The 15,716-nt window shown below is 52.9% G+C and overlaps 1 long non-coding RNA gene across 3 annotated transcripts in view; it reads right to left on the bottom strand.

Moving 5' to 3' along the window:
• LOC140421159 (uncharacterized) overlaps positions 1 to 15,716 on the bottom strand; it is a 1,249,163-nt gene that overhangs the window by 573,014 nt on the left and 660,433 nt on the right. The gene's annotated exons all lie outside the window — the stretch shown is intronic.

The raw sequence follows: 15,716 nt of genomic DNA, 5'->3' as shown, positions 1-15,716 counted from the left end.
TTAACTTGAACGAGCACAGGGTTGGCAACAAGTGCAATAATCTGATCAATACCAATTTGGGTGTAAACTTTATTATTTGTACGACTCTCAAAACTTTGCATTTCTCATTGTTCATTACTTACAAATATATCACAATTGTCCTAAATTTCAATGGTTAACAAGAACTTTGGTAAGCAATAATCCAAAGGTAATCCATAAAATCAGTTTCCTACTTGACAACTGCCTGAGCAATCTCGCTGAACTTTCATAATAAAGAATTCCAAGGAGCTCTGACCACATGGCTCCCTGATCAATGATGTGAGGTTGTTGAAAGATTCTGTTTGATTAACGAATCCTGTTAACATTTAAAAAAATAAATTTAGAGTACCTAATTATTTTGTTTTCCAATTGAGGGGCAATTTAGCGTGGCCAATCCACCTGCACATCTTTGGGTTGTGGGGGTGAGACCCACGCAGACACAGGGAGAATGTGAAAGCTGAACACGGACAGTGACGTGGAGCCAGGATCAAACCCGAGTCTTCAGCGCCTTGAGGCAGCAGTGCTAACCACTGCACCACCGTGCCGCCCCAACCGTGTTCACATGCATACTGTGATGGAAGAATGTTGTCACACCATATAGCTGGTCACAGACAGAAAGCTCAGCATAAAAAATATGCTGCATGAAAAACTGAACTACACTCTTACAAAATATGGAATACAAAAAAGTACAGGTACAGCTCTATTCATCATGTTGGCATCAATGTAATCTGTATTGTGCAACGTTATTCAATAAATGGGCCTAACCCAAAAAACATTACTTAAAATCAAAGCACTGAGTTAATGTGCTTTCCAACTTACTCATGAACTGGCAAATACCTTCACTTCATGCTCTGAGTCATTCCGTTTTCTCTATAAGGTTTCACACATTCACGCTGACTCAAACACCGTGGGTATGATTCTCCGTTTCAGAGACTGACTGAATCGGTGGGGGTCTATCATCCTGATAGCAGCGCCGGTCCCAGAGGGACTCAGGACATCCTAATGGGCTAGCACCTGTACCACATGGAACTAGCGCAATTCCAACACAGGCCGGCGTGTGATTCGCCGGGGTTAGAATTAGCACTCGAGAGCCTGACAAGCTGCAGCTGCATATAAGCATTCCACTCCCCACATACTTTCATTCCAGCCAAGAAAATGCCACCCCGAAGAGCGGCACCAAGGTTCGCAGACGCCGAGCTAAAGGCCCAGTTGGATGCCGTGGATGGGAGGCGGAACACCTTGTTCCCCAGAGTGGGAAGGAGGCTGCCACCCGTGTGTTTTGTTATGCTCTTGTCGTAGCATAAGCTGCTTCCTTGATGTGCACTCTGACAAAGGAAGGTTCAGACTTGGAGATAGCTTTAACACGTTTATTACTGTTAACGATTCTCCTACTTGGATTCGACTCTACTGTTAATCCTTCTATAGCTACTCAGACTAACTAACCAGTCTGCTACAATCCACGTGGTGGGAATGATGCTCAATCAACCCTGTGTCTGTACTCACTGAGAGTCTCCACTGGAAAGAGACTGAGCATGTGTTATGTGACCTTTTATATGGGTTGGTGTAATGCCCTCCTGTGGTAGTGTCACCTCTGTGTGTATCGTGACTGCCCATTGGTCGTGTCCTATCTTACTGACCTATTGGTTGACTGTGTGTCATGTCTCTGGTGTTCCCTCTAGTGTCTAGCTAGGTGTAGTGTATGTACATTAACCCTTTGTGTACTTACAGTGATGTATATCACCACACCGTGGATGTCAACTGGGCCACCGGCAGGTGGTAGAGGCGGTGAGAGCCCTGGGTCCCACCACCAGGACCAGCCAGCAGTGCAGAAAGAAGCTGCACCACCTCCTCCGGGCAGCCAGTGTTAGTCGTCAACACCCTGCCCCTGGCACCAACCCCAGAACCATCACCCTCCAACCCCCCAAAACCTACCACCCTCTCCCCCCCCATGTGGCGCCCAACAGGCACCCCCACCCGTAATGGACCACCCATCAGGTAGTCCGGTAGGCAGCGCTGGGTGAGGATGGGCAAACCCCACCAGGCACGCTGGACCTGTGGCCCCTCTCTGTCACACAGCAGAGGGCATTGCACCTGGTCGCACCCCCGGGACACATCCAGTGACGAGGCAGGAACTGCTGGTGACCCATACCCCCAGCCTCAGCCCCACGACACCCCGGAGGACACTTCCGGGGACACCGACCTCTCGCCACTGCTATCACTGGCACCCTCGGGGCAGCACAGTGGTGCAGTGGTTAGCACTGCTGCCTCATGGCACCGAGGTCACAGGTTCGATCCCATCTCTGGGCTACTGTCCATGTGGAGTTTGCACATTCTCCCCGTATTTGCCCCCACAACCCAAAGATGTGCAGGGTAGGTGGGTTGGCCACGGTTAAATTGCCCCTTAATTAGAAAAAATGAATTGGACACTCTAAATTTATTTTTAAAATAAGTAAATAAATAAAAATCACTGGCACCCTCCACCATCTCAGAGACACTCACTTTGGTTGGCCACTAAAGTGAAGAGGCTCCTGGAGCACTATGTGGTGCATACCACACACATACAGCGGTACATCAGGTGGAGGTAGGAAACCCCGAGAGGGGCAGACAGTCGGAGGCGGCCCAATCCCAGGGACTGGCTTTTCCAGAAGCCCAGATGAGTCTGGAGATACAGGCACAGTCCAGGGACTACATGAAGGGGTGTCAGCAATCATCCTGCCTACAGGTGCAGTTGGAGGAGTCCAACAGCCTGCAGGGGCAGGAGGCGGTGCCAATCATGCATGCCACAAAGACCTCCAACTGGCATGCACGGTGGAGGCCTTGGGTGCGATGGTATCGGCCATGGGTCAGGATGTCGAGGCCTGGGGCATAGCCTGCAGGCAGTGGCAGAATCATAGGACAGGGCTGCAATACCACAGACAGCCATGTACCAGATCTGCATGGGCATTGTTGCAGTGCTCCAGAGCACAGCCAGTCAGAACGGGCCATAGCTCCGGGCGTCAAATGCATTGGCGCTGGCTGATCTAAAACAATCCCAGAGGAAGGTGGCACAGTCACTGATTGATGTGGCACAGTCCCAGAGGGAAGTGGCACAGTCCTTGTGCTCCCTAGTCGTGGTCGAGCTGAGAGCGGGCCTCTAGGATTGGCAGTGCCAGCTGAAGGCATAGCTCCCAGACCTCGCTCCAGCCACATCACTGTCCCAAGGAGTAGCCTGGGGGCCATTGGGCACCCCAAGTGAGGAGGAGGTGATGTGGCCTGTGCTAGAGACTCCCGCAGGGGATGTACCGGAGCGCTGCAGCATATTTGAATCTCCCCCACCTGGCCCTGGTGCATCCAATAGGCCGTGGGCAGAACAGGGTGGCATGAAGCCACCTGTGACACCCAGAGGACTGATGGGCCCATCCAGACCAGGTCACTGCAGAGGACGGCCACCCAAGGGGACCCAAGTAACAGGGCGGGTATCACAGCAGCTGCCTCCACTTGTGATGTACTGCCTAGGGACCCACTTAGGGGACATAAAGCTAGGAAGTTCGACACCAGTTTATTTGGCACCGGTGAAGTATATAGATTAACGATAGGGTCTACATAACAATACTTGTATTTATGACAATAAACACCTGTTGACCAACACTGAGCTCTGACTGGGTGCTGTGTCTGAAGGTTGTGAAGGATAGGATGGGCTGGGCTGGCTGTAGAGGTGAGCCGAGTTGGGGGGTGAGGGGGGACACAGTGGTGAGAGACTGCTCTTGTGGGGCATGGGTGTTGAAGATGCCTGTTTCCTGATTTTAAATGCCACAAGTGAACCATGCCGTTGGTAATTCCGCCGAGCGGAGGCAGATCATTGCAGGAGGCTCGGAGAATGCAGGCCTGTTAAGGATGTGCCAACAGCCTTCACTGTACAATTTGCATGCTCAAGCCACTGTGTGGTGTAAAACACATTCACACTGCTGTCAAGGCACTGGAGCACGGCATTCCATTGGACGCACGATGCCGGCCTTGATTTTTGGCCCATGTGTGATTCTCCGCCCAATTGCGGTTAGCAATTCCGGCATCTGCCGACTGAGCCCCTTTATTTTGACCCACTTTTATTTTTATTGATCTTGATGCACCCTGCACTTTTTTCACCTCATGTTTAAGAGTGTTTTTTTAAAGAAAGCAATTTTACCCTTGCCATTCACCAAAGGCCATCTTTCATCTTTCAAATGTAGCACAAATATCTACCACATTTAATCTCCTGAAGAAAGATTCTACAGTTGATGGACTGGACAGTCTTCATATGTACAGTGGTCACTTATTCCATACTTCATGGGTGGGATTCTCCGTGAATCGGCGCGATGGCCCGAACACGGCGGCAAATACGGCGCGAATGACTCCGGCGTAGGACCCCCGAAACGTCACGAATTCTCCGGCCGGGAATGGGCTAGCAGTGGCGTGACGCCATTCACGACGGCATCACCCATCACGGATGCGCACGCCATCAGTGACGCCGCGCTGCATCGCAGCACAAAGGACGCCACCCCCCCCCCCCCCCCGCCCCCCGGAGACCCGTCAAAATGGCCGCCCGCCGTGCAGCGCAGAGGTTACAGGAGCGGGACATCGAGGCACTCCTGGACACAGTGGAGCAGAAGAGAGAGGCCCTGTACCCTGGACACGGCTGCAGGGTCGCACCACGCCTCAGCCGGCGCATGTTGAGGGAGGTGGCAGAGGCCGTCAGTGCCGTGGCCGTGACAGCAAGGACTGGTGTCTAGTGTCACAAGAAGATCAATGACCTTGTCAGGGCATCCAAGGTGAGCTGACCCCCCCCCCCGACCTCCGATGGGCGGCACAGCCCTAGGTGCAACTGATATGGCTGCACTCACCCATGCAGGCTGCAGTGGCAGGATGGGTTGTGCACCTCTGCCAACATACACACAACCGCTGGTCTGCATGATATGTCTGCCTAACACTGTTCCCCTTTATCCCTGCCCCCCTCCCGCCCCCCACAGGAGAAGCGTGGTCACAACAACCAGGAGCGTGAGAGGACCGGAGGGGGTCCGCCCGAACTGCAACCACTCTATGAGGAGAGGGCCCTGGAACTTGCAGGCGGACTCGAGGACCGGGAGGTTGCAGATGCAGAGGTCAGGGACGCACCAAGAAGTGAGACCCCCCACTGCCTGCCCCACTTTCCCCCTTCCCCCATATCCCCCTGCCCCCTTCCCTCATATCCCCCTTATCCCCCTTCCCCCATATCCCCTTCCCCATATCCCCCGTCCCCCATATTCCCCTTCCCCCATACCCCCCATATCCCCCTCGTCCACCATACCCCCCTTCCCCCATATCCCCCTTATCCACTATATTCCCTTCCCCCATATCCCCCCTGCCCCTTACCCCTGTCTGCGTGTATAACCATGCATGCTGTATTGTCTGTTGCAGGACCAAACGTCGACCCATCCGTCCCCGCAGATGGCGACCGCCCCCAGGACGATCCAGGGAAGCCACGAGCCAGGGACAGACCCGGCCCATCAGGCATACAACGCCCCCAGGGTGATCCAGGTCGGCCACGAGCCAGGGACAGACACGGTGCACCAGGGAGACGATGCCCCCATCTAGTGCGGGTGCGGCGACGCCGGCGGGCCCGACACAGTGACGAGGGGGGCAGCCACAGGAACAGGCCCCCGTCGCAGCCGATCAAGGACACTCCTACCCAGGCCACAACTACCCAGGACACACCTACCCAGGACACACCTACCCAGGACACTGACGCCCAGGACCACTGACGCCCAGGACACTGCCGCCCAGGACACTGACGCCGACACTGACGCCCAGGACACCGACGCCCAGGACTCCGACGCCCAGGACATCGACGCACAGGACACTGACGCCCAGGACACCGACGCCCAGGACACTGATGCCCAGGACATTGACGCACAGGACACCGATGCACAGGACACTGACGCACACAAAACTGTCGCACACGACACCCACAAAAAGGGGACGGATGGACAAGAATCACCACTCCAGGGGACCCTGGACTCCGAGTCGGATGAGGAGCATGACACTACGCCACTGCTATCTCCTACACCCTGCACCATCGCAGCGACACTCACCTCGGTTGGGCACTTTAGCGATGAGGCACCTGGGACACTAACTGGCGCGCACAACACAGCCGTCCCGGTACGCAGGTGGAGGAAGGAGCAGCCGAGGGGCCGGGCGGTCGGAGGGCAGCCCGGCGCAAGCAACCATCTGCTGCCCAGATTGGGTCCCGGGTTCCTGGCGTTACCACACCCACCCATAGACCCAATACAGTCATGGACTAAGGGACGACCGAAGGGGTGACGGCCAGCATGCGGCAGCTGCAGACGCAGGTGGAGGAGTCCACACGCGTGCAGGAGCAGGGAGTGGTGCCTGTCATGCGTGCCACCCAGGCCGAAACCGCACGGGTGCGACGGTGTCAGACATGGGTCGCAGTATGCAAAGCCTGGGGCGTTCCGTGCGGGCGGCGTCCGTGGCCCAGGACATGGCTGCCCTCTCACAGGAAGCCATGAGCCAGGGCCAGCAGCAGATCGCAGAGGCGCTCAACGCTGTGGCCCAGTCTCAGCAGGCCATGGCACAGTCCCAGCAGGCCATGGCCCAGTCTCAGCAGGCCATGGCTCAGTCTCTGCAGGCCGTGGCCCAGTCTCAGCAGTCCATCGCTGAGGGCGTCGGCACCATTGCCCACGTGCTGGCCGACGTCGCCCAGACACAGACAGGGATGGCCAACTCCCTAAGTTCCATGGCTGCAAACCTGCAGACCCTAGTTGATACCAGGACGGGCCTCCAGGACTGGCAGCGCCAGGTGTCGGGGGAATGTCGGATGCTCGGTCCGTTCGCATCCTTGACCCATGTAGAGGCCCGGGGACCATCGGGCACCCCAAGGGAGGAGGAGGTGCTGGGGCCTGTTCCGGGTCCCCCTGTCGGGGAGGTCCCGGAACACCGCGACACCTCCGATTCCCCCCCTTCCATCCCAGGTGCATCTGGACAGGCTGGCAGCTCGCCATCCCAGACGCCCGAGCCGCAGCCTGGCCCATCTAGGCCAGGATGCCCCAGGAAACGGCTGCCAAAGTGGTCCCGAGTCACAGGGCAGGAATCACAGGAGTCCACCTCCAGTTCTGCTGTACTGTCTGGGGAACCACCTGGACATAGTCAAAGGGCCTGTAAGGCCTAAAAATTAGACACTGAGGAAGTTGGCATGGGTGCAGGGCACAGATTAGTTATAGGGGCTAGGGCACGTGTATGAACTGTTTGTTATTAAAATCATTTTCACACCTACAGAAGCTGCCTTTGTGCTCTGTCCGATGCGTGCGGGAGGGGGGGTGGTGTGAGGTGAGCGCCAGTGTGTGTGTGAGGGGTGATAGGACCTCGGCCTCAGGTGAATGTGCCCCCCCCTCCTCCCGGGCCGCCCTCGCCATCCCCCCGGGCAGACGACGGGACCGTGCGCTGCAGGGTCACGGCCGCATGCAGGGACGGTCCGGGTGGAAGGTGGTACTGTGGCCATGGGTCAGACATTGTTCAATGATGTAGAGCCCAGAGCTCATGGCAGAGCGGGTTGTCATCATCCTCCATGGCCTGCAATAGACACGCTTCCACCGGCGACCGTGTGAGCCCAGCTCGTTGTGCCGCAGGTGGATGTGCAATGCAGGGGTGGTGTGCATGCGGGTGGGGTGAGGGTGGTTGTTGGTGGGTGAGTGGGGTGGCGGTGGTAGGCTGGTGGGTGGGTGGGGTGAGGGTGGTAGGCTGGTGGGTGGGTGGGGTGAGGGTGGTTGGTGGTGGATGGTTGGGGTGAGGGTGGTAGACTGGTGCCGTAGTGTGCAGTCTGTGCCCATACGCGCCGATTCCCATGCCCCCCTAGTCTGTGAACCGAGCGGCTATCAGCCTGTCATGTGCCCGCTGGCCCAGCCGGTAACGGTGGGCAGCCTCCCGTCCATGTCCAGCCCGTCTGTCCTGACCATTGCCCCCCATCCTCCTGATCTGGGGAGGTCTGCGCCTCGTCTTGCTGCACCTCCCCTTTCCCCTCCTCTGCCTTCAGCACATCGCCCCTCTGCTGGGCTATGTTGTGCAGGATGCAGCAGATCACAACGATGCGGCCGACCCTATCTGACGGGTACAGGAGGGCCCCTCCAGAGCAGTCCAGGAACCTGAGGCGCATCTTTAGCAGGCAAAGCACCCTCTCTATCACACCCCTGGTCGCTGCATGGTCATCGTTGCAGCGGTTCTCCGCGTCAGTCTGTGGCCTCCGTATAGGCGTCATCAGCCACGACCACAAAGGTTAACCCCTGTCGCCCAGCAACCAGCCCCTCAGCTGGGGGGGGGGGGGGGGGGGTGGGGGGGGGGGGCATCCCTCGAACATGATGGGGATGTGGGGATGAAAGATTGCGCCAATACGAATGGGTCACGTACAGTGCCCGGGTACCGGGCGCAGATTGCAGGATCATCATGCGGTGGTCGCAGACCACCTGAATGTTCATGGAATAGGTCCCCTTCCTATTCGTGAACATGGCCCTGTTATCCGCAGGTGGCCGCAAGGCGACGTGCATCCCATTGATCGCCCCCTGGACCATGGGCATCCTGGCCGCCGCAGGCCCGGTCCACAGGGAACTGGATGTCACGGTCTACAATGGCATATAGGGCGTCTGTCACTGCACGGATGCACCGATGCCTGCAAGATGCCGGACAGGTCCCCACTCGGCACCTGGAATGACCCCGTGGCATAAAGGTTCAGGGCCACCGTAACCTTGAAAGCCACAGGGAGAGTGTATCCTCCCCCAGTGCCCCGCGGTGTCAGGTGTGGCTCAGGTGGCAGATATGGGCGACAGTTTCCTCGCTCATCCGGAGACTCTCCTGCATGCCCGGTCCGTGAGGTCCTGGTTCGACGAGCGAGGCCGGTACACACGGGGCCTCATCGGGCGTCTCCGTCGCTGTGGCACCACCACCTCCTCCTCGCCTGGCGGGCGGGCGGCCCACCAGCCTGGGCACCTGCAACCTGCCTCCCTGCAGCACGCTCCTCTGCGGCAGCCTCCGCCGCCTCCCTGGCACGCTCCTGCTCCAGCTCCCCCAGGGCAACATGTAGAAGTGCGGCTCCTGCCACGGCGGCCAACATCGCTGGGTGATGACCAAAAATAACGGCCGCAGGGCGTGGGGGTGGGGGGATAGGCGACATGTCATCACTGCCCAGACCCCCCCCCCCCCCCCTGCTCCCCCCGCCCCCCGCCCCCACCGCCAGGTGCCATGGGCTGCATGGTCGCGACTGTTGGAAGCTGGCACCTGGCCAGGCGAACACCCTCCCCAAACCGCCCCCCCCATCCCTGGCAGGCACCACCCCCTCCCCAGGACTCGTCCCCTCCTCCCCGGCACACATCCTCTCCTCCCCAGCACTCACCCCCTCCTCCCCAGCACTCGCCCTCTCCTCCCCTGCACTCGCCCCCGCTTCCCCGGCACTCGCCCCCTCCTCCTTAGCACTCGCCCCCCCTCCCCAGCACTCGCCCCCCCACCTCCCCAGCACTCACCCCCCCACCTCCCCAGCACTCGCCCCCCCCTCCCCAGCACCTGCCCCCCCCCCACTCCCCAGCACTTCCCCCCCCCCACTCCCCAGCATGCACCCTCTCCTCCCAGGCACTCGCCCCCCCCCCCCCCCCCCCGACTGGTTGACACCGTTAAATAGGTGGTTTGATTTCACCGATGTGACCTGTGGTCACGTCGGCGGGACTTCGGCCCATCCAGCCCGGAGAATTCAGGAGGCCCCGGGGCCCATTGCGTCACCCCGGTCCTCGCCATTCTCCGAGGCGGGTGGCGCGATTCACATCGACGGGAGTTTTGGGGGGGCCGGAGAATACGGCAGCCGGTGGGGGCGGGATTCACGCTGCCCCTCCGGCGATTCTCCGACCCGTCGGGGTGTCGGAAAATCCCGCCCCATGTTCTAGATAATGAATCGACTCACAAATGTCTTCAACTCATACTTCCTCAAATGTTTCTTGAGCTGCTAAAAAACCTCTCCATTTAAATAGCAAGCAAAAGATTTTCATTCAACATCATCCACAAACGCCAGACACGGATAAATGTTTGAAACAATCTCTCAAACAAGCTAATGGAGATTAAAAATAACCTTATTCGAAATAGAATTAGGTGCCACGATGGTTAAATGTGACGTATCAGAGGAATGAGTTATGATGGACCAATAAACCTCTGAATTGACTTGTGGTTTTATTTCCCTAACCTTTAGTTTGCATATCTTGGCCCCTGGTCCTGAGCAGTTTTGGTCAGTATTAAGCCCCAAACAATTTTTCATTTACCTGGTATAGAATGAGTAGCTTGCAGTGTAGCTTTACTTCATAGTTCCTGGAAGCATGTGGTGGTCACTGTCATGATATTCAGATAAACATATCATGGTGCAAACACACATACACACTGATAGACAGATCAACGGACCAATCAACACACACGCAACATCACAGCCAATCACCAGTGAGAGCACACGCACTATAAAACGGGGAACACCACAGTTCCCGCTCATTCCAGCAGGAGACAGCTCAGGGCACAGAGCTCACAGCAAGCCACTCAGACATACACCATGTGCTGAGTGCCTCTCTAAGATAGTGTTAGGGCTGGGTCCACAGGTTAACGGGTAAAGTACGAACCACAGTCATAATTTTACAGATGTTGTTATCAAGAGTAATAAAACAGAGTTGTACCATCTACAACCGTGTTGGTTCGTCTGTATAGCAGAACACCCATCACGACAGTCACTATGAATCAGTACACTCAGCAGAGAGCATGATGGGTTGAGCAGCTAAGACCAGGTTGGAGACAACACGACGATCACTTGCATATTGGAGCAGATGATGCATCATGGTGGAGTCCACCCTCAGGAACAACTACCTGTGCAATTTCCCAGCTATTTGCCGCAGCAAATTACTTATCCTAAACCTTTTGTGAAGCTGAGTCTTGAATGTGTGTATTGAAAAAATCTCTGTGTTTTTAGTTTATTGCTTAAAATGAGTAGCACGTCAGCATTGAAAAGAAAGTTGCTTCTTTGTATATTAAATGAGGCAGCCAGTCCTAGGTATCAGCAGGTAACCCCGCATGGAACCAAATCCACTCTCCACGCAAACAATGCCGCTTTTTTGCTGATTGTTGTTTAAATGCACCACCTTCATAGAAAAGCAATTTCAAAAACAACTGGCTGCAAATTTACTTCCGTGGGAAATCCTGACTGTTCTTCAAACACTCGTATTGAAGTCCCACAGAGATTTCATTTCAGAATGCTTTAATGTCGTACATTGTCCTTTCTCGATTACATTCAGCTCAAGCTGTGACAAAAAAAAGCTCTCAGTTTTTTCCTCTGAGCCTCATACATAGGGTATTAATTGCCTTCTATCTATATTTGTAAATAAAGTTCACACAAGTTAATTCCGATAAAATCAAACTCCATTTCAAAAAAATTGTTTTATATCTTAAGTTTTTCTGTTGTTGCAGTTTCAACCCTTGACAAAATCTTCATTGTGACCTTTACTTTCTACAAACAAAATTAAATCCTTTCTCAATAAGATTCTATTAGTTTTACAGATAGAAAATGTAAAATATCAGAGCAAAAAAATTCAGTAATTTAAAAAAATAATAATGTATAATCAAGGTTCCTCTGTTGTCATTCCATTTTTAATAATTCTGGAAAACTACTGGATATACATGGGATATGAGGGCCAACCTTGTTTTCTGACATCAGAAAGGCATAATGAACAGAAATAAATGCAAGCACATCCTGGGGCTTGCAATAGGCTAAGTAATTGTAATGTGATTAAACTATGCAAGCACTGTTTCAAGCAACTGGAATAAACAATTGGTTGTAATTGTAGCTTGGCTGCAGAAATACTTTAGTTAGTTGGTGTATACCACCTACTCATTGGGAATAGCTCGGTTGCTATAGCATCCATGAACAAAATGATAAAAATGGAATGAATGTGCTCCAAAGAGGGTAAACAAACAGTTTATGTTTAATTGTATTACACACATGGTGATGAATATATGCGACAGATTGTCCAGCAACATAATAAAGATGGATAGAGTTTGGCAAGCTCAAGAATGCTCTTAATGAGATATTTGGCAGAAAAGGGATTGATGTGGTATTATTCGGAATGGCTACAATATAAATAAATTGCCCCCATGCTGCCTCCAAGCCCCCTTGCTCACTAAGTATCATGCACCGAATAAATGAGATGTTTAAAACAATGACGAGTCTTAAAATGTTGAAACTAAAAGACATTCAAAAATATGCTTTGGAGAAAAAAAATGTCAGGTCTCAATGCCCGATAAAAGTTTCAGCCAGACAATGGTGTTGATGAAATCAGTAACAGATGAACTATTAATCTTGCACAAATAAACTTATACATTGACAAAATAGAACAAAGCCATAATAAATTATGAAGATGTCAATCAATCAAACTAACAGTCCACTTCCACCTGTCAAAGCAGAACTCCGAATGCATTTGTGAGCCTCGGAGCTCTGCCAAGCATTCATAATGATCCCATTTGGAGAGTTAGATGTCTGTTCATCTGTTTCTGTTTATTTAGTACCTGGATGGCCCCATTAAGAACGCTTGGCTGAATTATGGAGTCTTGGCAGAGGATGATCAGAGATGGGAACTGAACACCTCGGGCAATTTAGTATTAGGAAGGCCAGACATAAGGGAAAAGGTGGAGGAGATCCTTTGCTGATTAAAGAGGAAATCAACACAATAGTAAGGGAGGATATTAGCTCTGATGATGTGGAATCTGTATGAGTAGAGATGAGGAACACCAAGGGGCAAAGAATATTAGTGGGGGTTGTATATGGACCCCAAACTGTAGTGGGGATGTTGAAGGTGGCATTAAACAGGAAATTATAGGAACATGTGATAAAGGAATATCTGTAATTGTGGGTTACTTTAATCTACATATAGACTGAACAAATCAAGTTAGTAACAATAGTAGAGGAGGAATTCCTGGAATTGTACTGGATGGTTTTCTGAACAAATACGTTGAGGAACCAACTGGAGAACAGGCCAATCGAGACTGGGTATTGTGTAATGAGAAAGGAATAATTGGTAATCTAGTTGTGAGAGGCTCTTGGAGATGAGCGACGATAATATACACACTGTGTGCGCATAGCCATCATCAGTGTCATTAAGTCTACTATTATAGTGTGTTGCAGACCTACTCATCATGCATTTTTCTTTTATGTTAATAAATATTCTTCATTAATTGATCACAAAATGACTGGACTATTCCTCACGGATTTGCACATCTTTTCTCACAGTACACCAAATTGAAAATGCACACCGCTAAAAACCAGTGTTCCAAATTATCCTCTGGATTTTGGGATACCCATTTAACATCGGTGGGGTTTATATCGATAGGCTGTTTTTGCTGAGCAAATAGACTGGCCATGAAATTGAACAGGGCTCAAAAATGGATACAGGGTTCTGCTTGCAGGATTACTCCATGCCCGTTGCATCTGATGCAAGCAAAATGCAAACTTAATGATGGCTTCTAATTTTGATGATTCCAACGTGTAGCCAGCACTAAATGCACCACTGAGTCACTGCACATCTGAGCAGGGAGCACAAAATCGTGAGAAGTTAACATGAGTTAAAGCTAGCCTGCGCTACTTAAAACAAACCTGAATTTCTTAAAGGGATGGTGCATTCTGGTTGGTGCTTTGAGTCATTCTACAACTGCTTTTGACCTGAAAAAGAGAGATGAATGTCTCAACATGGCAGAAAATGAATTCCAAGCTTTTCTGATGCTTCCTGAAGCCTTGGAAGTGGAGAGGAGGTTGGGGGTAATCTATTTTCAGGATGGTCAGGAAACCCTCGAGGCAAACATTTCAAAGGCAGTAGGACCAGATAATCTTGGCAGTCAAAGCCAGTCATCTTGACCCAAGGACCTGGATGTGGTGCTGCAAAAGATTCAACGATCTCACATGAGTGGTCAAGGCCTGTGAACGCATTTTCAACAATCCTACCAACTCGACCATCAGACCCACACACTGCTGAATGCAACATATTCCCATGCAGCATGTGTCAATCTTTACCAACCAAGACACATACCTCACATTCATAGTTTAATCTCACACACACCCATCAGCTATAAACACAGCACTACTATAAGCCTCACACCCACATCTCACACCTTAGAAACACTGCCGGTTATTCAACCGTGCCAACCACGATGCAAACTCATTGCATCACACTTACTGCCACAATTCCTTCTTTCTTGTAGGAGAAAGTGGTGCAGAGATGTAGTCAGAAGCACTGAGTTGGAGGCAGAACAGGCACTGCTCATAAGCAGTGCAGCATTATAAAATCTTGCAACTCCCAAACCTCTGTCTTCCCAAGTCAAAACCAGCAACTCCTCCAGGCATAATGCACTTCCTGTTTAAGAGGGGCACGTTGGCTTATCCTCATGAAGGAAAGGGGTGCAGCCTGCAATGGGTCTGATAATCACCAAAAATGTGGTGTGCTTATACCTATTCCTCATTTGCCCATCTTGCTCCCTTCCTTATCCCACAATCTCTTAGAATTTACAAGCTGCCCAGGATGGAAGCACGCCAATCTTGATTATTTTTCCCACCCTTCATCTACTCTGAGATATTGAAACCTTGAATCTAGTGAGTCAATTCTTCTCAGTGAGTTACAGTGCAAAGCAGCAGCTGGTTGAGTTGGGAGGTCCACGGATTGAGGATTGCAGAGTGCCCATAACAATTGGAAGAAGGCAGTCATGTGAGTTTGGGAGAAAGGGGGCTGGATTCTCTGATTTTGAGGCTATGTCCCCACACCGGCGTGGGAACGGTGGCATTTTACAACCGAAAATTTGGCGCAAAACGGACACCGACCTACCGTTTGGCTGGGGGCTAGCAGCCGAGCAGCGTAGGGCAGCGTAGAGCACCCAGCTCTAGCTGCCAATATGGCCCGGAGAATTGCCAGGTCTGTGGCTGCGCATGCGCACGCAGTTGGCCTGAAGCAGCTGCGCCATGCAACATGGCGCCGGTTGCTCGCGGACTCAGCCTGCGAAATAGTGCCCCCCCTTTGGCCGGCTCGCGTGCCCCGGACCACCCCCCGACAGTGCCCCAGCCCCTACAAAGTCCGCCCTGCCCGCAGATTGGCCCTCCCCCGACTGTGGCGGTGCTGGACTGAGTCCGCAGCCGCCATGCTGCTTTCCCGACAGATGATGCCACACGCGACCAACATCATCGGGAACTCGGCCGGTCGGGGGTGGAGCATCGGGGGTGGGGGGGGGGGGGGGGGCGGCGAGTACGCCGCTTTGGTGGGGACGGAGCATCGCGAAAGCAGCTCCGCCCCCAGTTTGGTCGGAAACGGGTATTCTCTGGCCGATTCCCGAGCCCGATTTCGGCGACCGGAGAATCCGGCCCAGGGTGTTCCAAGGATCTCACAGTTGTGATGGAAGTTCAGCAGCAGGCACCTGTAGGTTCTCTGTGGGGCCTAGAGAAACACCTCTGCTCATCTAGACACTCTATGGAAGTTTTTTGAAGAAAGAAAATTGTCATAACATTTCTCCCTATTTTCTTGACAGGTTAAGCTGGCACGACAGAGATGGTGGTGACTGCATTTTGGAATGGGTTAAAATACAACCCATTACCCCACATGCATTCAAACTGCCATGATTATGACTTAGCATTAATTTCTGGTTGACAA

The sequence above is a fragment of the Scyliorhinus torazame genome, chromosome 5 (assembly GCF_047496885.1).
Source record: "Scyliorhinus torazame isolate Kashiwa2021f chromosome 5, sScyTor2.1, whole genome shotgun sequence".
NCBI lineage: Eukaryota > Metazoa > Chordata > Chondrichthyes > Carcharhiniformes > Scyliorhinidae > Scyliorhinus > Scyliorhinus torazame.
Note: the sequence above shows the minus strand (reverse complement) of the source record. Positions and strands in the feature narration are given on the sequence as shown.